At 42.8% G+C, this 26,903-nt stretch overlaps 1 long non-coding RNA gene and 1 pseudogene across 1 annotated transcript in view; one reads left to right on the plus strand and one right to left on the minus strand.

Moving 5' to 3' along the window:
• LOC105612031 (uncharacterized) overlaps window positions 1-8,242 on the plus strand; it is a 70,636-nt gene extending 62,394 nt beyond the window's left edge. The window contains exon 3 of the long non-coding RNA XR_001435023.4: window positions 682-8,242. This is a non-coding gene — a long non-coding RNA (uncharacterized LOC105612031). The remainder of the gene's footprint in view (window positions 1-681) is intronic.
• Window positions 8,243-21,805: 13,563 nt separating this feature from the next.
• On the minus strand, window positions 21,806-25,856 carry LOC101107795 (U3 small nucleolar RNA-associated protein 14 homolog A-like; annotated as a pseudogene).
• Window positions 25,857-26,903: the final 1,047 nt, after the last annotated feature.

Consider the following 26,903-nt stretch of genomic DNA (forward strand, 5'->3'; position numbering starts at 1 on the left):
ACAGTTGGTACAAAGTAGGTTAAATGGCCCCTGAAAATTCTAGAAAAGGCTCTGAAGCAAACCTTGTTATTTCTGCAGACAGGCCACCCTTCATCATCATGAGGCATCTCAAGTAGGGCCGATGCTGCCATCTGGCCCTGCAGACACTGCCCAGCAAAGGAGCCCAATGAGGAGCCCTCACTGCTTTATTATAATCACAGGCAAACGCTCACCAAGAGGAAGTTAAGTGAGAGGGAAAGGTTTCAATTCCCCCAGAGAAACACACTTTATACACTTTACACCCTGACCATGTGCAGGACGAAACTGTTTCTTCACTGTCTGGAGAGAACAACACACACTCTCACCAGGCTAAGGTATAGGTGGGGCACCAGACAGTGAGTGCCTCTGTCATTCTCTTTAGTGGGCAAATAGAGCTGCTCTCACGTAGTTCCCTGGTAGCTCAGACAGTAAAGCGTCTGTCTACAATGTGGGAGACCTGGGTTCAATCCCTGGGTCTGGAAGATCCCTTGGAGAAGGAAATGGCAAACCACTCCAGTACTATTGCCTGGAAAATCCCATGGACAGAGGAGCCTGGTAGGCTAGAGTCCATGGGGTCGTAAAGAGTCGAACACGACTTCACTTTTCACTTTTCACTTTTTCACATAGCTCCACAAGCGCTGTTTTCTTTTTTCTTTCTTTCAGGAACTATAGATTATGAGAAAGAAATCAGACAACTAGACTTCTGCTCTGGGATCTGGTTATCAGCAACTGCCAGTAGAATTCAGAGTTCGGCAGGCACAGAATGCTTCAGCTCCCCCGTGGACTCTCCAAGGAACATGCCACCGATCAGTGATCCCACTCCCACGAGCTCTGCTTGGTCACTGGGGGCCAAGACATCACATTAACACCCTCATCTCTGCAAAATCTCTTCATATCTATATTGGATGAAAGCAAATCTTCTGGACAAATTGAAGGCTCCATAAAGTCTTTATGTTTTCAGATATCCATAGGCTAATCCAAAACACAAAACAAGCAAAAACCGAAAGAATATTCTATTCATTGCATGATCCTTCTCATAGGTTCCCTTACTCAACTTGCCCTGCAACTGAGGTCTATGGCTAGATATTCACCAATCTGATTATTTCCTCCTTGGGGTTGAGATAGAACAACTGTGTATAGGATGAAGAGGCAGAAAGGACAGGGCCTAGTTAAATCCTAAACTAAGAGTGAAAGGATAGATATTTCCAATCTCTTCATCTTTCTCTTCTAGTGATGTGCACAGAGCCCAACCCCTTCTTTTGCTGCCCAACATAACATACAATTTTTTTAGAAACCAAAAATATCTCATCCTGAATCTTCTTTACCTTCATTATCATCATCTTGGAACAGTAATATCATATAGAAGGAAGTATATCCAAGATACCTAGGAATTTTAATATGATTTTTGGACTAATTGGATGTAGGAGGTGGAGGAATAGCCTGGAATCTAGGCTGAGTTCTAGATTTCCAGGCAGGAAATTGTTTGAATGATGGTACTATTACCGAGACTAAGATTACAGAAAGGATATCAGGTTGGAGAAAGATAATGTGATCAATTCTAGGTACTTTGAGTCTGAGGAATCAGTGAGCAGGTGAAGTTGTCTGGTAGGCTAATGAATACAGGCTCCAGAATTCACAGCCATTGTCTAGTAAATAGAATTAGACTTAAGGGTCTTTGACATAAAGGCAGGAGAATGAATGGGATCACCCAGTGGGAATATATAGAGTGGAAACCCGACTGGGGTCATAAGTCTTGGGAATACCAAAAGTATGCAGCAAACAGAATAGGAAGAAACCACAAACAAAGTATTTTCATTAGAATAATTCCAGCTATACCAAATCTCAGAGTTCTAAATGACAGGAACTTGTTCCTCATGCATGTATTTCCAGTATAGATACTCATGGTTAGTAAATGACTTCCATGTGGACATTTAAGAACCTCACTTCCTTCCTTCTTGGCCAGCTGGGGAAAGATCAAGAGTAGAGGGTCAGATGGGAGGTTTGGGGGGGCCAGACTTGGAAGAGGCATATATCGCTTATACCCACAGTCTGTTGTCCAGAACTCCATTTCATGACCACACCTAATTCCAAGAAAGCTCAGAAACGTCATCTAGCTGTGTGCCCAGGAGGAAAGTAGAATGGACCTGGTGGGTAACCATCCATTCTCTTCTTCACAAAACTAAGAAGAAACAAAGAGGTAAGCAGAGATTATAAAGAAGTGTTATCGCAAGAGTCCGGGAAAAAAAAAAAAAAACTTCCAGAAAAAAAAATGTATTTTTTACACTTTTACTACTGTATAACATTGCGGGGAATATCCTTTTGTTCACCTAACTTTTCTGTAATCTGCTCAATTACTTCCTTTGTAAAGGAATTGGATCTCATAGGATGAACATTTGGACTTATAAATTCAGTTTGGGCACATTTTTCGGCAACTGCCCAATGCTAACAGCTAAAGGCTATATAGTTTTGGGGTTTGCCATCCTGTAGACCCACAAAGTGATCTGGATAATAACTTAGGAGGTAATTGAAGGTAATCTATAGAATTTCTTTTCAGAACCTAACCCACCAGCTCAATTTATTTTTCCACCAATGCTGCAGTCATAACCTGCTCTGGCCACATGTTCTTACCATTATCCCTCAGGTATCTATCTATATATCCTTAACACCAGTTCCACCTTGGCCCCTGGCCTCTCCACCATCACGCATCAGTTCACCATGTCCCCTAGAACCGCTGCTTCAGAACCAGTGAATCCTCTGCATCTTCAGCTCTCCTCTAGCATTTCCTTGATCTGTTTTAATTAAAACCTGAGCACTCTCTAAGTACACTGATTCCCTTAAGGTCTCCAAAACAGTCAGTGTTTATAATCTCATACTGTATCTACCCCAAGATTAGAGAGTTATTTTTACCCCACAGAGCCCTCCAACTGGCCATTGTGTGTCAACCCTCTTTAAAAAAAAAAAAAAAAGGCTAGGAGAAAATAAGGGAAGGAAGAAGGAAGGGAGAAAGGGAGGTAGGAAAGAAAGGAGGGAAACATTCTCTAGCTCCTTGAGGCCTAGACCTTTAGCTATATCATCCTGTCCTTCTGTGTCAAGTCAATTTCACCAAGAGTGAGGTGTGTCAAGTGGGATCTCTCCTTTTTTCCCAGGATTGACAAGTAAAGCCAACTGCTGAGAACAAAAAGCACCAAGTAACCCAACCAGCACTCCTGGGAGCTTCTTCCCTCCTTACCCCAATCCCCACCCCATTTAGAGTTCAGAATAGCCCCTCTCCCCTTATATCCCTCAAGGCTGGTAGACAGGAGCCTCATGCCACCAGATCTGGCACTATAACAACAGATGCCATCAGTGATATAAAGAAGGGCTGGAAGGGGTGCACAAGGGCTTTTGTGTGGTTACTTGGAGGAGTGGAGTTGAGAAGGGACAATCCTCCTGTCTTCCTTCCCATTATCAAGCAGTAAGAGAATATTCTAAATGTGTTCTTTCCTCTTTAAGTTCAGGAAAACTTAATCTGTCCTCACATCCACTAAGCCAGGGACTGATGATTTTCTACTCCCTAAATAAGAAGGTCTAACAATGCAGGACTCTGGTTGGAATTTGGAGACAGAAGCAGAATAGAAACGACAGAGTTGAGAGAGGACCTGGGAGGCAGGATGAGAAGGTGGGCAGACTATATTCTCACCATTTTAGATGTCAAGGAAAAGTGAATTTCCATGGCTAGAGTGTGGTATAGACACTGCAGAAGATGTTAGCAGTTCCACAGTCTACCCCCAAGAGAGCAGGCTAGTTCAATGACTATCTCTACCATAACTTCCACAAGTGTACCCCAAAACTGACCTCTTCTCTGAGCTGCAGATGTGTATGTTTATTCCTTTATTTAATTTCTCCACTCAAATGGCCCAACAGCAGCTCTACTAGTTTACTAGACCTGCTGTAACAAACAACAACAACAAAAAATTGTTGTCTCACCGTTCTGGAGGCTTGAAGTCCAAGATCAAGGTGATGGAAAGATTAATTCTTCCCAAGGGCTGTGAAAAGTGAAAGTCACTCAGTCATGTTCAACTCTTTGCAACCGCATGGACTGTAACTTGCCAGGCTTCCTGTCCATGGAATTCTCCAGGCAAGAATACTGGAGTGAGCAGCCATTCCCTTCTCCAGAGGATCTTCCCAACTCAGGGACTGAACCTGGGTCTCCTCCATTGCAGGCAGATTCTTTACCATCTAAGCCACCAAGGAAGTTCACGTGATGTGAGGGAAGAATCTATTCCAGGCCTCTCTCTTTGGCTTATGGATAATGCTCTTTTCCCTGCCTCTTTTCACATTATCTTCCTTCTGTGCATGACTTCCTCTGTTGCCAAATTTCCCCTTTTTATAAAGACATCAGTCATGTTGGATAGGAGAGCCCACCCTACTCTAGTATGACATCATCTTAACTAATTATGCCTGCAAAGACCCTATTTCCAAGTAAGGTCCCTGAGGGTTGGAACTTCAACATATGAAACTGAGGGGACACAATTCAACCCACAATATCTCACATTTACCATGTCCCCAGTTAATCTCAGGACCTCTTCTCCCAAACCTGATCCTTTTCCAGTGTTCCTCATGATGAATGATACCACCAGCCAGCCCGTGAGCCAGGCCAGCCATCTCCTGCTTTGTTTCATCATCTGCCACAAATTTTGTCCACAAATTTTGCTATATCCTCGTATGTCCGAATATTTTAGAATCCATCCACTACTTTCTTCTATATCAGCATCTTCCCTCCAAACCACCATCATCTCTCGCTTCACCTCCTGCAATAACAACATGTTTGGTTGTCCCTCTTCAGCTTCCAATATTTTTTTTTTGAAAAGTACAAGTCTAACTGTGCCACCATTACCATCACTTAAAATAATTAAATGGCTTTTCATTGTCCCTGAACCAAAATTCTTAACACAACTTATGAGGTCCACAAGTCAGGACTTCTACCTACTTTTCTAGTCGTATCCTTTCCACATCACTTCCTGCTTCTGGCACCATACTTCACTTTTTATTTCTTGTCCTTTGATACTTAAGTTTTTCAGGCTTGAGTATGCCAAGCTTCCTCCCCCACACTCACATACACATTCCTCTGAATAATTTCCCCTCTGTGGTCTTTCTCCACTGTACATATTTAGTTAATTCTTACTTTTCAGTCACTCAAACAGTCAAAAAACTCCAAGTATATGACAAGGCTCTGATCTAGTCACTCAAGGCATATCTGAGAGCAATCCATTAATTAATCCATTAATCCAGTGTGTGCATGCTCAGTCACTTCAGTTGTGTCTGACTCTATGTGACCCTATAGACTGCAGCCCACCAGTCTCCTCTGTCCATGGGATTCTCTAGGCAAGAATACTGGAGCGGGTTGCCATTTCCTTTTCCAGGAGACCTTCTCAACCAAAGTATTGAACCTGCATCTCTTACAGCAGGTTCTTTACCACTAGTGCCACCTGGGAAGCCCGAGTAGTACCAACCGTGCATGTGGACAGACTGTAAACAATACACCTAATAACTGGATTGATAGCATATTAGAGAGTGATAAGGCTTCCCTTGTGGCTCAGCTGGTAAAGAATTTGCCTGCAATGTGGGAGACCTGGGTTCTGTTCCTGGGTTGGAAAGATCCCCTGGGAAAAGGAAAGGCTACCCACTCTGGTATTCTGGCCTAGAGAATTCCATGGACTATACCCATGGGGAAGCAAAGAGTCAGACATGACTGAGCAAATGATGAGGAGAATGATAAGGGCTATGGAAATACAAGAAAAGTAGAGCAACATAGGAATGAAAGGAGGAAGGGTATAGCAGGGGGCGGGGGATGATGGGGGTTACAATTTTAAATATGATGGTTAATACCGGCCTTCCTGAGAAGAAGAGATTTGAGCAAGGATCCCAGGGAAGTGACAGAGTTTTCCAGGTGGGTATCTGGAGGAAGTGGAAGCAGAGCAGAGACCCTCAGAAAGTAGCATACCTGGCATATTTGAGGACTAGCAAGGAAGACACTGAACTGGAGCAGCGTGAATGAGACAGAGCGGTAGAAGTGGAGTCATGGTCGGACTAGAGTTGGGGGGGAGGGGCGGATCATGTAAGGCCTTGTAAATCTTTGCAGGAACTTTGGCTTCTACTCTGGATAAAATGAGAAGTTTTCACTGGGGTTTTATTTGCAAAGGAGAACTAAGATCTGATTTAGTTTCCAACACATTAATTTAGTTTGCTCTTTGAAAACAGACTTTGAAGGGTAAAGATGGAAGCTGGAAGACCAATTAAGAAACTGTTAAGCAATCCAGGCAGGAGACAATGATGGTTCGGAGCAGAAGTGGTGCATGGTGGTCCCAAGTCTTAGGGTGCCACTTGGCAAAGGGACAAAATCAGTGTGCACTGGGGAAGATTAGCATGTAAGAATTACCCTACAGATTACCAGTATCCTTCCACCGAGGACCCTTCCAGCTCAAAACACTGTGCTCTTCTGTGCCTCTTTGGGGGTCATGTAAGTGTTTGAAGTCCTTTGTCCCCAGTTCTCACATGCCTGGCTTTCTGGACTCACCAGGCGACCAGGGGTGTCCACTCTGCATCTCTCCTCACCGCTGCTTACCTACCCAGCCTGCTATGCTGCACAGTTGATTTAAAATGACTCTTCCACCTTCTGACTTCCTAACTTTTCCTCTCTCGCCAGAGCATTGCTCACAGTTTCCTGTTGACTCACTTTTCACTTTCTCTTCACCTTCCCAGGTCTGGATTGAGCAGGAACTGCATCTTACTCTCTCTGCGCTTCTCTCCACGGACGTTCCTGGAGCTGCACCTTCTCCGCTGTGTCCCTGCTCAGCGGTCGGTCTCAGTCAGGGGACGCCTGCTGCGCCAGCGGCAGCCCAGGGTCACCATGCCAGCACTCATTCATTCTCTATCTGCTTCCTCCCCCATATGTTCCTTTGTCTGCTTTCTCTCTCCTCTCTTGTGTAAAAATGACCCTGAATTCCTGGTTTTTCTCCTTTTTTTCCCTTTCAACCTTTGACAGTTTCTGCTTATTTGTGTCTCCAACCTCAAAAATACATTTGCTAACCTTCCTCCTGCCCTTTCTTTGCGAGGACTTGACTTGCTTATTCATCCGCAAGCAATCGCCAAGGAAACTAGATAAGTTAGTGTGGGCATCGCGCTCTCTGAATGCCTCTTATCAACCCTGGCAGCCCTGAAAAACGAGGCACCACAGAATGTTGCTTCTCGACACTTCAAGGCAGGTGCCCAGTGAAGAGAATGTTGTCCCTGTACTCCCAGAAGAGGATTAAGGACAATACAATAATATTTCATCTAGAACTCTACAATAAGCAATGTTACCTTTCCAGAAAACATCTATGAACTGGGGATCTAGAAATCACATCCTTGGTGATTATCCAGTTGGTCAGTCTCCACCTTCCCCCCAGCACTCCTTTGATCTTCTTCTACTGCAGCAGATAATGTCTCAGTCTTCTGCAAGATTCGTGTGTGTGTGTGTGTCTGCTCAGTCACTCAGCTGCTCAGTCGTACCCAACTCTTTGCAACACCATGGACTTTAGCCCACCAGGCTCCTCTTTCCATGGGATTTTCCTGGTGAGAATACTGGAGTGGGTTCCCATTTCCTCCTCCAGGGAAAATTCCCAAGCCAGAAATCGAAGCCATGTTGCCACTGTCTCCTGCACTGACAGGTGGAATCCTTTCCACTGAATGAGTGAAAGCCCTCTGCAAGTTTTACTCTGGTTCAAGTGACAATTATTCACATGATTGTGAATAGGTGTTTTCTCCACAATCTGACCTTGAATCATACTCTCAAACACATCCTTCCCAAGTTTCAGAAGGGAGGAAAAGAGTGGCTAGGAGATTCCTCTTCTTAATGTTCATGTCATAAATCATTTCTGTGTTGGTTACCTATACCCACGAAAAAAGCTGTATTTTTCTCAATATGGACAACTCTCCAGAGTCTGTAGTAGATGAATGGCCAACACAGAGGGGCACTGCACAAGGCTGATGCTGTTTTCCACTGCTTATAAAGCATGGAGGCAAGTCAGGCATTTTAAGTCATCCTGTAAACCCTAAGAAAATGTTTCCTGACCCACCAAAATTGCCTGTGAATGTTAACAGAAACTCCTATTTGAACATAATAGTCATGAAATGGAGGTGAAAAGGCAGAATAATGAAGTGCAGCAGGTTCTTGTAATAAATTTTAACTCATCCTTTCAACAAATATTTCCTAAGCAATTACTGTAGCAAACCATACTCTTAGGAATTGGGTTGGGGGACTGGTCCAAGGAGAAAAGCAACAGATTGGTCAGTGTGTCAGGGTCCAGTCAAGAGCGCAGAAACCATATGGGGTATTTCCACAGGGTATCTATCACAGGAAATTGGTGACACAAGTGTTGGAGGACTGAAAAGACCTTTCAGAGGGAAGAATGAGGTAACACAGACTTATTAATTATAGGAAGTAATATGCATCTCAGGCTTGGGAAACACAGGGAAAAAATTAGAAGTTAGAGGAGGCCCCCAGCAAGTTGGGCTTGGTTATCTGCCCCTCTAAGAGCTGGGGTTGCGATGCCTGGGATGAGAGCTGGCACAGTTGCTGCCAGTGCCTCTGAGAGATGCCAGGAGGTGGGCTCCAGAGGCTGGAACCAAGTGCTGCTGATGAGGTGGTGGGTCATCCCTGAGACATGGCTTTCAGGAACATCAAGCAAACAGGAAGGAGAAGGTCCCTTCTCCTTCCACCACCTTCCGGTCTCTCTCCTAGTGTCCTTAATGACAGAACCTAACAGGAGGAGGTATGTCATTGGAGCAGAGTGAGGAGGGTGAATCTCGAGCTGAGTGTGTCCATCACTTACTGGCTGGCATATGTGGCTTCTATTGTCAAGTCTAACAGGGAAGATGAAGCACGTGTGCAAATGCAAAGTTAAAATTAATAAGTAACCTCACAGTTGTATGATGTAGGTGTTCTGGGGAGAACATACTTATTTCCAAGTTGGGAGACGAGGAAAAACTTTAAGGAGGGAATGAAGTCTCACATCAGACTTGAAACACAATAAAGTCTGAATAAATTGAAAGAAGATAAAGGGAACTTCAGGCAGAAGGTACAGTGTGGCAGGAAACCACAGAGACCAACAGATTGGGAAGTAGGCTGGGAAAATACCATAGAGGGCTTTGAATTGCACACTAAAGAATGCTCTGGATTTTTAAACACTTGAACACTAAATTCTGCCAGATTGTTTGAGTCCCTGGTGACAGTATTCAAATTTAGTGCAGGAAGTTGGGACAGCTTTCCAGGGTGACAAGAGCCCTTACAATAAAGTAGATGGCAAGGCCTCTCGAAAATCAAATTTGTGGCACTGTAATTCTACAGTACCAGCCTCTCCAGGAGTAGCCAGTAAATTGAAGAAGTGCTAGACATTTCACTAAACTCGGTGTGGTGTTTAGATCATTTGCAGTTCATTTTTGGCACGGTCTAGAGGTGGAGACACTTTCCGTATAAATCTCTGCCCAGCCGCTGAGTGCACAATGGTTACAGTGACACACCAGCTGTGAGACGCAGTCATCTGTCATTCCTGAACACAGACAAGAATGTCATCTGCTCTGTAAATAAGTCTATTTATTTCCCTGTTGATGGAAGTTACCGCATTCAAACAATGTGCCTTCAGCAACAAATTCTGGTGGCTGGGGGTGGGAAGACAGAATCAACTTGGGGTTGGCATTATTTGTTTGAATCCATGGTGTGATGTGCAGGTAAATTGGCTCAGAGGGAGAGGAGGAAAGCCTTGATCTTTTGTAGTGTTTTCTGATTTCTGTGGTATACATATATTAATAACATGGCCAATTCCAGGCTATCAATCTGACATCACTAACCTTGAGATTGGGCAAAAATGTGCAAAATCAACTCTCGCAGACCGAGTGAGTTAGCTCGAGCACAGTGCTGGTAGGTGTTAGAGAGAGGAGATGATACGAGGCAGCCAAGTACAAATGGCCTAGAAATTAGGATGATAATTAGGCTAAGGGAGAGGAGAGACATAGATGCAGGAATCAATAGCTCTTCCCAGAAGTATTAAAAACCCTTGGAAAGGTAATCCTAGGGGAAGAGAAGAAGAAAGGGGTGACCAAAGATGTGCAATCATCGCCACCTGCCTCCTAGGCGGTGCAGTTTCTTAAATTCCCTGACCGCTTTGTTGAGAAAAAGCATTTTACCCTTCCAAAGTCCACCTTAATATTTTCCAAAGAACTTAGGAGGGACTTCCCTGGTGGTCCAGTTCAGAATGCGCCTTGCAGTGCAGGGGATGTGAGTTCTATCCCTGGTCCAGGAAGTAAGATCCCACCTGCTGCAGGGCAGCAAAGAGGCTATGTGCTGAAACTAAGACCTAACACAGACAAATAAATAAATATTTTTTATAAAGAACTTGGAAAAATAAATTGTATCTGTTAAAATTTCTGAGGTAAGATGTAATTTTATACGAGAAATGAGACATATGCATAGCTTCAATTTTTTATTCTAGCCATCAAATGTTCTCCCCTTGACTCAGAGAGATGCCCCATTTCTTTGTACGGAATAGGTCAATAGCACAAATAAATTTTTTCTGTAGTATTTCTGATGCATGGTGTGACAGTCCTATGTAGTCGTTTGCTAATTGCCTCGTTCACAAGCCTAAGAGTGGTAAAATATTTTATTCAGCCATAAAAATAATGACATTAAAAATTAAATTAATAATGATTAAAATTAAGTATTAACCATTCAATTAAATTTAAAAATAAATCCAGGGACTTTTAATTCTCCTTATGGAGAAAAACAAACTGAGTTAATAAGCTTGACAAATATTTAATAAATATTTAACGTCATAGCCACATCCTACATGGAGAAGAAGAAAGTTAAAATTTGATATCAAAGGTTATAAAACTGTCTTACGGCTGAGCTTTTACAACACCCTTGAGTTAAACTAGGATGCTGATGGAGAGGAAGCTTGTGTTTTCAATCAAAAAGAAGGCATATGAACGGGAGCCAGTATTCAGTGCTTATTTTCAAGAAACCAATGAGGTCTAATCAGTTTCTCACAGAAAACAAGGGATTTGAGAGCTGGCAAGTTCTTAAGCTCTGTGCCATGCTCTACTCAAACACAAACGTGTGAGCACACACAGACAGAAGCAGCAGCTGCAGCTGAGCCTACAAAGGTAGGGGCTGGAGAAGGGATCCTGCTTTGCAACCAGTGCAGCTTCCCGCCTCATGCTGGAAGATCGCCGCATGCTTATTCTGCCACCTTGTGTGAAGCACACATATTACAAGACAAAGCATCTTCAGACGCTTGTTCTATTAGCCCTTACGATGCTGACTTTCTTCCTTGAAAAAAAAATGAACGGTCCTATTTCAAGGGTTACCACCACCAAATCATTTGTGCAACTGAAGAGCAGTGATTTGACTCCCAAGATATCCTTATCTTGGGAGTATTAACTGGTGAAGCTAGGGTAGAGAGGCTGGCCCACATGAAAATACGAAAGGATAGGTTTATAAAGATGTAGGAATGGAGGACTTTTCTGCTGGCTAAGACTCTGAACTCCCAATGCAGTGGATCCAGGTTCGAACCCTGGTCAGGGAACAAGATCCCACATGCCACAGTTAAATATCCTGCATGCTTCAAGGAAGATCAAGAATCCCTCATGCCGCAGCTGTGACTTGGCACTGCCAAATAAATTAATTGGAAAAAAAAAAAAGATATGGACATGCTTTTTCCGGGCTCAGCTGACTCTTGGTCCTGGGAACCCCCTCGTGGAAATAAGGTGGAGCAGAGGGGGCCATGATGCTTATTTGGAGTCCCCAGGAGAGTCATGGGTGGGTAACCATCCCACTTACCACATCCACCATCATGCAGGCATTGAGGCCAGCTCCCACACAGCAACTTCACTGTACCTGCATCTATGCTTAGTAACAGCAGCAAGGATTTGGAACCGGATATTCCAAATGCTGTCCTGACCCCTCTGACTCAACGTGGGAGGATCTACCTGCCAAAACTGAGCCGCAGTTGGAATTGAGAGACATTATGACCTGTGGAGCCTGCCTAACAGGGACAAGGTTACATCTTCCAGACCATGCATCCTGGACAAACCTTTACTGACAGTAGGTCAACGATCTTCAGGCTGGACATGAAAACTTGTCATTCTCATTTGTTTGGGCAAAGCAGATGAATCATATATACTCTGATTCCAAAGCGAGTGTCATATTTGATTCCTGGCACTACTGAAATGCTAACCCTATCTTAAATACAGCCACACAGGAGTAACATTATTTAGATCTTAAATGCATGCCTGCTGAGTCAGTTCAGTCGTGTCCGACTCTTTGTGACCCTCCAGACTGTAGCCCTCCAGGGTCCTCTGTCAATGTCCAGAATACTGGAGTGGGTTGCCATGCCCTCCTCCAGGGGAATCTTCCTGACCTAGAAATCAAACTTGCATCTCTTATGTCTTTTGCACTGGCAGGCGGGTTCTTTACCACTAGTACCACCTGGGAAGCCTGTCTCAATACTTGGAAAATATTATCACTTCAAATAATATTGTTCTCTCTTCCAAGTGATTTATTTTCTGATAAAATTACTCTTTTGATTCTCACAACCATCTCTGAAATCCCATAAGTTGTCAAAAATGGTTTGCAATGACTTAATTAAAAGTGTTGTAAACATGCGCAGAAACCATTTCTCCAGAGGAACTGTGCACCCAGGGGAGCCAGCTCTGGCACCTGTCAGTCCTGGGTCTGAATCCCACCTCTGACTCTTCAACAGACTTCACTGATTTCAGTGTAAAAAAAGACATAATAATAGCTATGTTGACAAAGTTTCCTGGGATATCGGCAGTATTATATTAGAGCACATGGAAGAAGCACACCGCTCAGTCGCGTCCAACTCTTTGCGACCCCATGGACTGTAGCCCCCCAGGCTCCTCTGTCCCTGGAATTCTTCAGGCACGAGTACTGGAATGGGTTTCTATTCCCTTCTCCAGGGCATCTTGCCAACCCAGGGATCAAACCTGGGTTTCCTGCATTGCAGGCAGGTTCTTTACTGACTGAGCCATGCACATAGTAGGTGGCTGCTCCTAATTCTATAAATAGCATTCAAGTGTGGTCAAAAGAGAATTGCAGGAAGAGAGAGGGAGACGCGAAATATATTATGCCTGACACTTAACAATGCTGATATGCTTAAATCTTATACATTGATATTACTGAGAAAATAAAGGGTGTTTTCCTTCTAATCTTGTTATCATTTATTGACAAGGATTTAACTGGGATGGTATGCTGTGTTATGTTGTGTTATATAGTACAATGAAGTTCATCAATGGAATGCCTACTCAAAATTCAACTGTGACATCACTGAAAGTACTATGGTAATTTACTGGATATTTACATGATCATATTGCAAGAGCTATCTGCAGCAGACCTCAAGTTGCTTTATGTGAGGAAAAGATGAGGCTGCTGCCCAACCTGATAAATTCTATCCTTCAGAGTACTCCTACCAAACACAGGAGCAAAAGACTGTAGAAAGAGATTTCATTAAGAGAAAGTAGCAATGAGCCATCAACCTTATTTGCACAGGATCACATTCTGCCTCTACCCTTAGGACTGGGTCACTCAAGCTCTCAAACCAGGACCCACTTCAGATTGGGGGAGAAAGAGACCTTTTCTGACTCTCCTAAGGTACTGACAGAACTTCTGGGTTACACAACAGTCGTTAATCCTTATCCCCAAGTAAAAATGCCCTTCTCCAGGTTTGTTTGTTTTTTTTTTTTTTTAGTTGGAGGATAATGGCTTTACAATATTGTGGTGGTTTCTCCCATACAACAGCATGAATCAGCCACAAGTATACGGAGAAACTGCCATTCTTCTCTGAGCAGGAAGTCTGGGGTGAGGTGAAAGTTGTATACGCCCTCTGCCCTTTGGGACCTTCTCCCTCCAGGACAAGAACCAAGACGTGTTCTCTGTAGCCCAATCTCAGCACGTGCATGGTAAGGGACTACTCACATTTATTGCTTGAATGAGCGAATGAGCAAACTCTTAAGTTAGACACAAAGATTTCCAATCATTATCAAGGGTTAAACTTTTCTGTTCAGGAGAGTATTATTTTGCTTAATCTTCCAGAATGACATCTAGCAATCTTTTCAAACAGTTTCTGCCACCTGCTTCTATATTTGTTATCATCCATCTCTTTTCTGTCAGAAATCTTTGCGTTATATTTAACTGAGATCCTAAAAGAAATTTAACATCTCCTGATCAGCATCTTTTAATTAGCATATTGAGCTTCCCTGAATATAAGAGTAAATTTCAGTATTCATCAAAGCTACTAATACTGACAGTTGAAAAACACTAGAACATTAAAGCAATTGATGAAAACAGAAATAAATTTATAGAGAATCCTTACAAGATAGGAAAACAATAAATACTGACCAGGAAAAACTATTCCCATTTGTTTCAGAAATGTCTGTGTCTTCATGCAAAATAATTTTTTAGAAACCCATAATGTTTCAATAATATACACCTACTAATTTGGTAAAGCATACAATGACATGTGAAGGGCTTAGAACACAGCCTAACACACAGCAAGTAAGAGAACATGTTATTATTTACAGAAGGTTTTTCCAACTCACAAATATTTAAAGAGATGATGAGACTTTTAAAATAGCATTAGCAGGACTAAGAGCTAGATTCATTTAAAAATTGAAGAATCATATTTTTTTTTCTTGCCTTAAAAAGTGTAATTTAATTGGTGTTTCTGTTACCACAAGCAGACAACTAACCTGATCTCCATCCCTATGGAAAAGTGAAACCAGAAAAAAAAAAAAAAAAAGGTTTATATTTTAAGGATTTGTACAAAACAAGGAAAAGAAATCATCAATATAAAGATAAATGAACACTAAAACAGGCTCCCTAAGATGATTGGAAGATCTATTTCTAAGGATGTTTAATGAGGGTCTCAGTGAGATAAACTGAAAGTCTCTCCTCTTGAGGAAATAGACTTGATTACTATGGAGAACCCTTCCTAACTCTCTTGAAGTTTAAGAAATGTTGTGATTGGCATGTAATGAGGCAAAAAGACCCCTAAAAGAATCTTAATTCTCTACAAGAGAGAAAAAAATTATATAATCTGAGGATTAAAAAAAAAATCACACCCAGAGGCAATAGAGATCCACAAACACCTGGACAGCCCTAAATGTACTTGTTCTGTCTGGCTTCTAGGAGCACCATCTTTACTGCCCCATTTCTGCCTTCCTTTTGTCTCTCTCACTATTGTAAGCAAGAAAACAGATCAAAGTATAGAAAAGTTCTTTTCAGGTGCTCGACAGAGCAAGAGTCTGTGTATTTCAAATGATGCCTGTCACAGGAATAAAGCATGCCAAAACACTGGCTATACATGATCGTGCCTCCAAGCCTGAGAATAATAACCCCCAGATTAAGACTAAGCCAGCCAGAAAGCCAAGAAGATGGATTCTGAGCAGCTCTTGTTATTGGAAAAGAATAGACTTTTTTTTCAGATTTACAATCAAGACCAGTGGTTTGAGACCATTCAGGACTTGTCAAGCTGAACAATATCCCTTCATGTTATATTGGAACAAAGGTTCTGCGTGTTGTTTACGCGGTTCTAGAATGGTGCTCTCAAAGTGCAGACTGGGAACAACAGGATCAAAATTGCTTGGGATTTTGTTAGAAACACAGATTCTTGGGACTAACCCTGATCTGCCAGTCCAGAAATTCTGGAAATGGAGGCTAACAGTCACTGTTTTAACAAGTCTTCTCAGTGATCTTAATGGCAGCTAAAGTTTGAGAGGGCTTCCCTGGTGGTTGAGAGTAAAGAATCTGCCTGCAATGCAGTACACCTGGGTTTGATCCCTGGGTTGGGAAGATCCCCTGGAGAAGGGAATGGCAATCCACTCCAGCATTCTTGCCTGGAGAATTCCACAGACGGAGGAACCTTCTAGGGTAATGGCACTGAAGTGTTTCTGGAATCGTATTAGTCCTCATCCTGAACCAGAAGAATCATAGGATGAAAATTTACTCATCCGAACTTATTATAATAGAACATTCGTTCAGAAATTAGATGTCATGAGGAACCAAAGGAAGCAATTGAAATGGTTGAAAGGCTGAACTGGATAATGGTTCTCTGTGACTGAATTATAGTTCCAAAAAAAGACACAAAGAACTGTGACATAATTTGCAATTAATATGTGATGCTTTTCTTACGAATTACGAGCTTCCACATGTTACAGCTGATGTATAACTAGGTGACATCATCGTGAAGTAAACCCTGAGATTAAACAAATGAGCTGCTGAAAACTGAAACTGTTTATGGAACAGAAAAGACACTATGGTCTAAATCTAAGCTGTGTGCTCATATTATTTCCACAATGGATGCACAAGTTCACTAGCTGAATAAGAAACTAAATATATGTTGTGTCAAATATTGCCATTGAGTCTGGGTGATATTCTGATCACTTTCCCATTCATAAAAAGCTGTCTGTTTGTTAAATCAAATACTGACACTAAAAACAAAAGATATGTTATGGAAACACACAGAGGAAAATAGAACATACTCTCTGACCACAACATACTAAAAACTAGATAATAATATGCTTAAATGAAAACTTCATTCACCAGGGGAAAAAATAGAACCATCTTCTGGAAAGCAATTGGGTCAAGGAGGAAATCAATCTGTATAAATAAGCGTAATTTTCTATATGTTTATTACTATAGAATTAAAAAGCTATATTTGGCATGGTCTGAAGTAAAATATATACACTATAAGATATACATAAAATTTACTTGGGGTCGTTGCTAGGAAACAACTTTTTGAAATAAACTATTTCCTTCAGAGTAGCTGAATCTGAAGAACAATGAAAAGACAGGAGAGACGTTCTTTGTGTTTGTGTACTTTGATGTCTTGGTCAGAGAAAACAAACAGCTTGTAAACATAAATCTCAAAAACAGTACATAAGGATGACTCTCTGAACCGTACGAGCTGATTCGCCAGGTGTGACGGCTCATAGTCGCAATCTGTGCAAAGCGATCCAGGACAGAAGAGCTGTTTCCAGTGTTTATTCTGAGTCTCTTCAGCCTTCCCAATCCAGACTCCAAACTTGGGGCCACTTGGTTCTGGACTACAACTTGCTTTGATTCTTTTCATAGATTTGAGACAGAACCTGCAGAATACTGTACCCAGAATCACAGACCAGTCAGTATCTCCTCACCTTTAATCTCCCGGCCGCACCACCAAGGTCTTTCCCAGGATTGTCTATCATGCTTTCAACCCTCTGTCAGCGGTGGGATACTCTGATGATCTGAACATGCTGGACTCAGAAGCCATTCAGACTGACTTGACTGTGGGCACCAATACACAGAGGTTTTGCCTGTAGCTGCAACTAAGGCTCAGAGGGACATGCTGCTGCTGCTGCTGCTGCTAAGTCGCTTCAGTCGTGTCCAACTCTGTGCGACCGCATAGACGGCAGCGCACCAGGCTTCCCTGTCCCTGGGACTCTCCAGGCAATAACACTGGAAGGACATGATCTGGAGGCAATTCCAGTGATGAGTAGAGTAAGACAGGTGTGTTCTGACTCCTCTGAGGAGAGGAAACTTTTTCCCTCAGTCCTCTGACTGTACCTACAAGCTAACAGATATTGAAGTCTATAGTGACATGGAGTTATAACCTTTTTAAAAATCTTAAATTGCATATAGAGGGAGACGTTTTTCTCTAACTTACTTACAGAGGTGTTTGTATGGCAGGAACAAGCAGGCAGAATTTCAAAAGAAGAGTAGTTTAACCTAGCAGTTCAGACTGCAGCCTCTAGAGCCAGACTTACTGGGTTCATGTCCTGGTTCTCACTAGCCTTTCTGTGCCTTAGTTTCCCCATCTGTGAAGGGGTGACTCATATCTATTGCACAAGGTTCTTTTGAGATTAATTGGACTAATATTCACAAAATGCTTAAAATGGTGCTTGTCATGCAGGTGCTAAGGCATATCAGTCATGTCCTACTCTTTACAACCCCATGGACTATAGGCTGCCAAGATTCTTTGTCCGTGGGATTCTCCAGACAAGAATACTGGAAAGGGTTGCCATTCCCTCCTCCAGAGGATCATCCCTGCCCAGGGATCAAACTAGTGTCTCTTAGGTATACTGCCTTGGCAGGCAGGTTCTTTACACTAGCGCCAACTGGGAAGCCCAAAATGATGCTGTGTGCTGTGCTTAGTCACTCAGCTTTGTTCGACTCTTTTCAGCCCTTGGACTGTAACCTGCCAGGCTCCTCTGTCCATGGAATTCCCTAGGCAAGAATACTGGAGTGGATTGTCATTCCCTTCTCCAAGGGATCTTCCCAACTCAGGAACTGAACCCAGGTCTTCTACATTGCAGGCAGATTCTTTACTATCTGAGCCACCAGGGAAGCCCCTCAAAGTGATGCTTGGTTTAGTCACTAAGTCGTGTCCAACTCTTGTGACCCCATGGACAGTAGCCCGCCAGGTTCCTCTGTCCTTAGGATTTTCCAAGCAGGAATACTGGAGTGGGAAATGATGTTGGTATATAGTAATTTGGGCTTCCCAGGTGGTATTAGTGGTAAAGAACCTGACTGCCAGTCAGGAGACTTAGGTTCAATCCCTGGCTCAGGAAGATCCCCTTCATTTCAATTGCTAGGTCTCATAGGCTAAGACGACTGCTCAGAAGCAAGGTTTACTAAAGACACTGTGCCTCATCCACAAGTTTGATCTCTTATATGCTAAGTGAGAGGAGACATGCTCCTGCCTTCAGAGTGTCTGCTTAAAACCACCTTTATTGACTATGCCAAAGCCTTTGACTGTGTGGATCACAATAAACTGTGGAAAATTCTGAAAGAGATGGAAATACCAGACCACCTGACCTGCCTCTTGAGAAGGCAGGAAACAACAGCTAGAACTGGACATGGAATAACAGTTCAGTTCAGTTCAGTTCAGTCACTCAGTCGTGTCTGACTCTTTGCAACGCCATGAACTGCGGCACGCCAGGCCTCCCTGTCCATCACCATCTCCCGGAGTTCACTCAGACTCATGTCCATCGAGTCAGTGATGCCATCCAGCCATCTCATCCTCTGTCGTCCCCTTCTCCTCCTGCCCCCAATCCTTCCCAGCATCAGAATCTTTTCCAATGAGTCAACTCTTTGGATGAGATGGCCAAAGTACTGGAGTTTCAGCTTCAGCATCATTCCTTCCAAAGAAATCCCAGGGCTGATCTCCTTCAGAATGGACTGGTTGGGTCTCCTTGCAGTCCAAGGGACTCTCAAGAGTCTTCTCCAACACCACAGTTCAAAAGCATCAATTCTTTGGCGCTCAGCTTTCTTCACAGTCCCTCTCACATCCATACATGACCACTGGAAAAACCATTGCCTTGACTAGATGGACCTTAGTCGGCAAAGTAATGTCTCTGCTTTTCAATATGCTATCTAGGTTGGTCATAACTTTTCTTCCAAGGAATAAGCGTCTTTTAATTTCATGGCTGCAGTCACCATCTGCAGTGATTTTGGAGCCCCCCAAAATAAAGTCTGACACTGTTTCCACTGTTTCCCCATCTATTTCCCATGAAGTGATGGGACCAGATGCCATGATCTTCGTTTTCTGAATGTTGAGCTTTAAGCCAACTTTTTCACTCTCCACTTTCACTTTCATCAAGAGGCTATTTAGTTCCTCTTCACTTTCTGCCATAAGGGTGGTGTCATCTGCATATCTGAGGTTATGGATATTTCTTCTGGAAATCTTGATTCCAGCTTGTGTTTCTTCCAGTCCAGCATTTCTCATGATGTACTCTGTATAGAAGTTAAATAAGCAGGGTGACAATATACAGCCTTGACGTACTCCTATTCCTATTTGGAACCAGTCTGTTGTTCCATGTCCAGTTCTAACTGATGCTTCCTGACCTGCATACAGATTTCTCAAGAGGCAGGTCAGGTGCTCTGTATTCCCATCTCTTTCAGAATTTTCCACAGTTTATTGTGATCCACACAGTCAAAGGCTTTGGCATAGTCAATAAAGCAGAAATAGATGTTTTTCTGGAACTCTCTTGCCTTTTCCATGATCCAGTGGATGTTGACAATTTGATCTCTGGTTCCTCTGTCTTTTCTAAAACCAGCTTGAACATCTGGGAGTTCACGGTTCATGTATTGCTGAAGCCTGGCTTGGAGAATTTTGAGCATTACTTTACTAGCATGTGAGATGAGTGCAATTGTGCTGTAGTTTGAGCATTCATTGGCATTACCTTTCTTTGGAATTGGAATGAAAACTGACCTTTTCCAGTCCTGTGGCCACTGCTGAGTTTTCCAAATGTGCTGGCATATTGAGTGCAGCACTTTTACAGCATCATCTTTCAGGATTTGAAACCGCTCAACTGGAATTCCATCACCTCCACTAGCTTTCTTCATAGTTATGCTACGGCCCACTTGACTTCACATTCCAAGATGTCTGGCTCTAGATTAGTGATCACATCATCATGATTATCTGGGTCATGAAGATCTTTTTTGTACAGTTCTTCCGTGTTTTCTTGCCACCTCTTCTTAATATCTTCTGCTTCTGTTAGGTCCAGACCATTTCTGTCCTTTATCAAGCTCATTTTTGCATGAAATGTTCCCTTGGTATCTCTAATCTTCTTGAAGAGATCTCTAGTCTTTCCCCTTCTGTTGTTTTCCTCTATTTCTTTGCACTGATCGCTGAAGAAGGCTTTCTTATCTCTTCTTGCTATTCTTTGGAACTCTGCATTCAGATGCTTATGTCTTTCCTTTTCTCCTTTGCTTTGGAACAACAGACTGGTTCCAAATAGGAATAGGAGTACGTCAAGGCTATATATTGTCACCCTGCTTATTTAATTTCTATACAGAGTACATCATGAGAAACGCTGGGCTGGAAGAAGCACAAGCTAGAATCAAGATTGCTGGGAGAAATTTCAATAACCTCAGATAATGCAGATGACACCACCCTTATGGCAGAAAGTGAAGAGGAACTAAAAAGCTTCTTGATGAAAGTGAAAGAGGAGAGTGAAAAAGTTGGCTTAAAGCTCAACATTCAGAAAACGAAGATCATGGCATCTGGTCCCATCATTTCATGGGCAATAGATGGGGAAACAGTGGAAACAGTGTCAGACTTTATTTTGGGGGGCTCCAAAATCACTGCAGATGGTGACTGCAGCCATGAAATTAAAAGACGCTTATTCCTTGGAAGAAAAGTTATGACCAACCTAGATAGCACATTGAAAAGCAGAGACATTACTTTGCCAACAAAGGTCCATTTAGTCAAGGCTATGGTTTTTCCAGTGGTCATGTATGGATGCGAGAGTTGGACTGTGAAGAAAGCTGAGTGCCGAAGAATTGATGCTTTTGAACTGTGGTGTTGGAGAAGACTCTTGAGAGTCCCTTGGACTGCAAGGAGACCCAACCAGTCCATTCTGAAGGAGATCAGCCCTGGGATTTCTTTGGAAGGAATGACGCTAAAGCTGAAAAAACGCATGACAAAGCCACAAATCTCAGGCCCATTTAGAGCATTTTTCCTGAGATCTTCAATAGGCCAGCTAGTAGTACAATTAAAGCTTATTTAGCTATAACAAAATGGTAATAAAACATATTAAGCTTTATGAATCTACTCATAGGCAAATTTATAGTCAAGGGTTCTTATTATTTACGAAGTTAAAGAGAAAGGGAAAATATAATCAAGCTATCAATTTAGGAAAAAAATACCAAGGAGCTTCAGAAAACAGAAAGACATAATCCTTTTTTTGTTTTAATAGACAAAAGTGGCTTTATTTCTAAAATGTGGCTTAACTATACCCATGGTGTGCTAAGCTTGTTTTCGAATCGTCTTGCAGCTTCAAGTAAAACCAGGCCAGTGGAGGAACAGTCATGGCTATTGGTTCCCGGCACCAAGGTGTCACTACTTCAGCAATTCAATCCACACAGTTATTCTCCAGATGTTTTCTGTGATGCATGGAGAGTTGTTTTGGATTCCTCTATACAACAGAGAGGTCCAACCTTGAGGAAGATCGGTAGCCCACATCCTCTGCTTTGATAGGCTTAATGATATGGCCTGGCTTGGTGACAACCTTGGGCATGGTCAGCTTTTGGAAGGCCCTCTGGATGGTCCATGTAAATCCCGTGGGGGTCTGGATGGTCCTTTCAAATTGGTGATGGTGTGTGAATGGATGCGGAAGCACCTGCACCTGATGAGCTGCTGCATAGCTGTTCCGCTTCTCATTGATAATCACGTTTGACAAATTCTTGTCTTTCCTTGGAGGACCCTCAGGGGCTTTAATGAGAAACTGGTGTCTCTTCTTGGCCCTGGGCTTCAGGCCCATACCACCCCACTCGCCCCAGCCAGGCAGAGTCAGGTCTAGGTCCTTTGGCTTACTCACCTCCACAGCTTCCCTCTTCTCTTTCAAGAAGTCTCTGATGACATCATCCCCAGCAAAAGCTTCCTTTATTATCTGCCTTTGATCTCTCTCATCTTCATCTTTCAACTCCTGTACAGTCGTGGGAAATGCCAAGGACTTCACGGAAGGCAATTTTATGGTTAGGAGGTTCTGGAGATCAATCATTTGCTCCTTCCTTTTCTTCTCCTTGGGGTGCCAATATGATTACTTCGATTCTTCCCCAACTGCAGCCCTTCCACTGCAGTTCTGGGAAGCTCCTTGTTTTCAACACACACTTCCCTGCCCAGCTCCTCCAGCTCGTCCAGAGTCCGAGCTCTCTTTGGCCTCTGCAGCAACATGGGCTCCTCTTCCTCCCTGGCAGGTTCCTCTCTCTGAGCTGTCCTCGCTGAACTCAGTTCTTGTTTCCCTGGCTGATGGTTCTCCGTCATGGGTTTCTGAGACAGTGCCCTCAATTCGGACAACACCTCCTGGCTGCTGGGATCCTTTGTTACAGTCTGTGCACTGGCTCCGCCATGTGGTTGAGCTCAGACTTCTGTCTAAGTGATCGTCTGTCCTCAAATTCTTTCAAGAGAGTTTCTTCCTCCACCACTGCTCTTTCTGCCTCACTTTCAGAAGTCTCCTGGGCTTCAGGCTCAGCAGGATCCTCCAGATCTTTCTGGACCTCAGCCTCTTTGGCATCAGTGAAGTGATTCCAGAACATCCAGGGGTTCAGTCCATTTGCCTTTATCTGCACCCCATTCACCATGTCAGGGACAAGAGGTTCTTCCTCTTCCTCCTGGCCTTCCTCCTCTTCCTCACTCTCAGAGGCCACCCGGACCTTCTGTGTCAGCTCTTTGTTCCTGGCTAGCTGTTCCTGCATAGCCTGGCGAGCCTCCAGGTCATATTTGGCCATAATTGCCGTTGCTTTTGCCCATTTCCCACTGCTCTGGTGCTTAAGGCTCATTCGCTCCATCATTCTGGCCTCGTCAAGGTCTTCTAGTTCTTCTAGTGCTGCAGCAGGATTGACCTTCTGCCAGGAGCCAGCGTGAGGAACTCTGCCCATGGCAAAGGTCATGAGGAAGGAGGCTTCAGCATGCGCAAAGGCAAGATTGAGCCTCAGGAGACCCCCTGTTCCCGAGCATCTAACCCCAAAACCAGAGTGCCTACTTTACTGTTTTATGCTCTCACCTATACCTCTGACTTTACAGGGGGCTGTTCCCCCACCAACTCTCTTGGAGAAGGAGTTAACTTGCAGCTCCAGTTAATAAAAATTCCTGGGCATGATGAGTGTTTCAACTTACAAACTCCTCTGAAAGTTCTCTAGCCTGCCTGAGCAGGTTTGTCCAGCCACATGTGATTGTTTACAGCCTCCCAACTGTGAGAGGCATGAGATGCTTTAAAACTTTCTAAATATAGACTCTTTTGAGAAGTTACACAATTATTAGTATAGTATAATGGGTTGATTAGAAAATACATTGGTGAAGGGTTTTTCATTTTCTGAGCCAATGCTGCTGCTGCTACTGCTGCTGCTAAGTCGCTTCAGTCGTGTCTGACTCTGTGCAACCCCATAGACGGCAGCCCACCAGGCTCCTCCATCCCTGGGATTCTCCAGGCAAGTTCACCAGAGTGGGTTGCCATTTCCTGCTTCAATGCGTGAAAGTGAAAAGTGAAAGTGAAGTCGCTCAGTCGTGTCTGACTCTTTGCAACCCCATGGACTGCAGCCTACCAGGCCCCTCAGTCCATGGGATTTTCCAGGCAAGAGTGCTGGAGTGGGGTGCCATTGCTGCTAAATCTCCATATTCCCTGCCCTTATAATGAATATAACTAGCATATAGGAGAAATAAGTATTAACCTTTTAGTTTAATCATGTTAAACCTTAGGCTAAGTAAATTCCCTTTCTTGATTGTAACCCACTACCCCCTCACCCTATAGGAATGCAACTTTATTTGGAGGGTGGCGCTTGGTTTAAGAAAAAAATCACCCCTGGAAAAAATAAGTTTTCTGGTTGACTGACCACTATCAGAAAAGGCCATAAAATGTCGGCAGGCCTCATGGCCAGAAGATGATGTAAAACCCATAAGACCTTTGTATACATTTATATGAAGCACCTGATTTTGACAAGGGTCAGGTCTGCTGACCCCCACGTGACTCTGTATTCATCCCTATGTATAACAAAAAGTATATAAGCAAACCTGAAAAATAAAGAAATTGGATCAGTTCCTGGAAAGACTGATTCCCCCGTGTCGTTCTTTCCCCTTCTGGCTGAATTCCCATCTGGAACGTGGGCACTCACCAAGCCTGCTAATTTTGCCTGGGCTTCTAAGATCGGACCGGGGAGGCCTCAATGCCTCCTCTCCTTCAGGAGAATGGAAAGATGCCTGTGGCCTACGTAGGTGGTGCAAATTCCTTGTCTTGGAGTTTTATTGGTATTCCACGTAAACCAAGTTATTCAGCCTCTTTTTCTCCACTAATTTTCCTACTACAGTATTCTTTTCTAATCTCTCTTTATATCTGTAATTAGATAAGATTTTTCCTAGGACGCCCATTCTGTCTCCCCTTCGAATTACCCTGAAATCACGGGAGCTGAACCCCAGCAACCTTCTGCAGCTTCTCAAAATCTTTTAAGGCTTGCTTGGCCTTTCCTTTCTTCAGAATTCTGTGATACTTTTTGCTTTTGATTCTCTTCTCTCTTCGAGCCCTGGCCTCATAGTAGGATTGCAGGGCCCGGGCCCTTTGAAGCTCTGCTCGGTGCATCTTTACCTCCTCCAGGCTCATAGTTTTGAGAGAGCCTTTTCCATGGGAGTCAGTAAAGGGTATGTCATTGGCTCCCTGTTCTTACAGAGAAGATTAAAAATCTCCTGCTCCAGGGGAGTTCCTGCCTTGCAGCCACTGACCACATGTTCGATGGGAGCAAATGCTGATTGGGGCTTGCTCAGGGGAAAAACCAGCTGCTCTGCTTGCCGGTTCTTCAGAATGACAGGATCCCATTTGGAGAGGATTTGGGAGCTTTTATTGAATGCCACTTCTCTGTGGATCCACTCAGTCTCTTCTCTGTGAAGTGGTAACTCCACAGTCATCTTCCATTTCACTCGATTCAGCTGCTTTTTCACAGCAGCCAATGAGGATGAAGTTTTAACAGGCTCAAGCAGATCTGAAAGGACCATCTTTTCTCCTGATCCTTCAGAACTTACACTGAACTCTGACACCTTCAGTCTAGCCTCAGACCTCTCAGCCAATTTCTGCCTATCCTTTCCATTAAGTGAATTGATTGATTCCAGAAGCTTCTGATGCCTTTTTTCTCCATCTTTGTCCCCTTCATCTTCACTGGTGCTCAAGGGGTAGTCTATTGGCAAATCCTCTAGTTCTTTCTGTTGGTTTGAAGCCAGAAGGTTGCTCTCCACAGCCTGGTTCACCCTCATCTCAGCAGCCTGTCTCACACGTGGACCAGGAGCAGAAGCCAAAAGACATAATCCTAATAAAATCAGAAATTTAAAAAAGAAACATAGTAGAGTTAATAAGTTCAAGCTTAGTTCTAAAAAAATGAAAGGCAGAAATGGCACAATTAGAGAAAATGAATATTAAAAAGTGACAGAAAATATTTGAAAATTATAAAGTACACCATGGATAATTATAAGCAAATAAATTAAGCAATCTCAGCAAAACAGACAATTTTCTGGAAGAAAAACATAAATTACCAAAACTGACTTAACAATAAAAGGAGAGCCTGACAAGAGCAATGCTGGTGAAATTATCAATAGAGTTATTAAAGAACATCCCCATAAAAGGCTTCAGCCCATTAACCAGGGAATTATTTCAAACATTCAAGGAGCAAAGAATTCCCACGCTGAACATAAGCAGTTACTGTATTGAGGAAAAGAAAAATACTCACATTATTCAGTGGAGTGAATATAGATCCCTGATACCAAAATCTAATAAAGTTAACGTGAAAATTAAAATCATAGACCAATTTTACCTATGAATATAGAAATAAAAACACTAAGTATAGTAAAATATTAGCAAAGACAATCCAAGGGGTATTTAAAAAAATCTACAAATTCCAAGTAGTTATTATCCTAGGAGTTTAGAGGGTTCAGTATCAAGGAACTTTTTATTTTATCACATTAGTAGGCTAAATAGCAATAACTAGTTTGTTCAACAGGTATTTAAAAGACACGTGATATTCATTCCTATTAATGATAGTTTTAAAAAGGGATAAATGGCTACTTCATTGACATTATTAACAAAATCTTTTCCAAATTAATCCCAACATTATATTTCATATATATATTTTATATTATAATATCTTTTCCCAAATGGAAATCCCTCAGAAATATTGATGTCTAAAATGAAAACACATGCAGCTCTAAAAGAAAGAAGGGGGGGGGAGTTGGGGTAAGTATGAGGATTCTTTGTCCAAATAAGTTGAACAATATTTAAACATATTTCTAACTATAGGATGTCTTGGAAACATTTGTATGGTAATGTGAATTACAAAT

This window comes from Ovis aries, chromosome 8, assembly GCF_016772045.2.
Source record: "Ovis aries strain OAR_USU_Benz2616 breed Rambouillet chromosome 8, ARS-UI_Ramb_v3.0, whole genome shotgun sequence".
Lineage (NCBI taxonomy): Eukaryota > Metazoa > Chordata > Mammalia > Artiodactyla > Bovidae > Ovis > Ovis aries.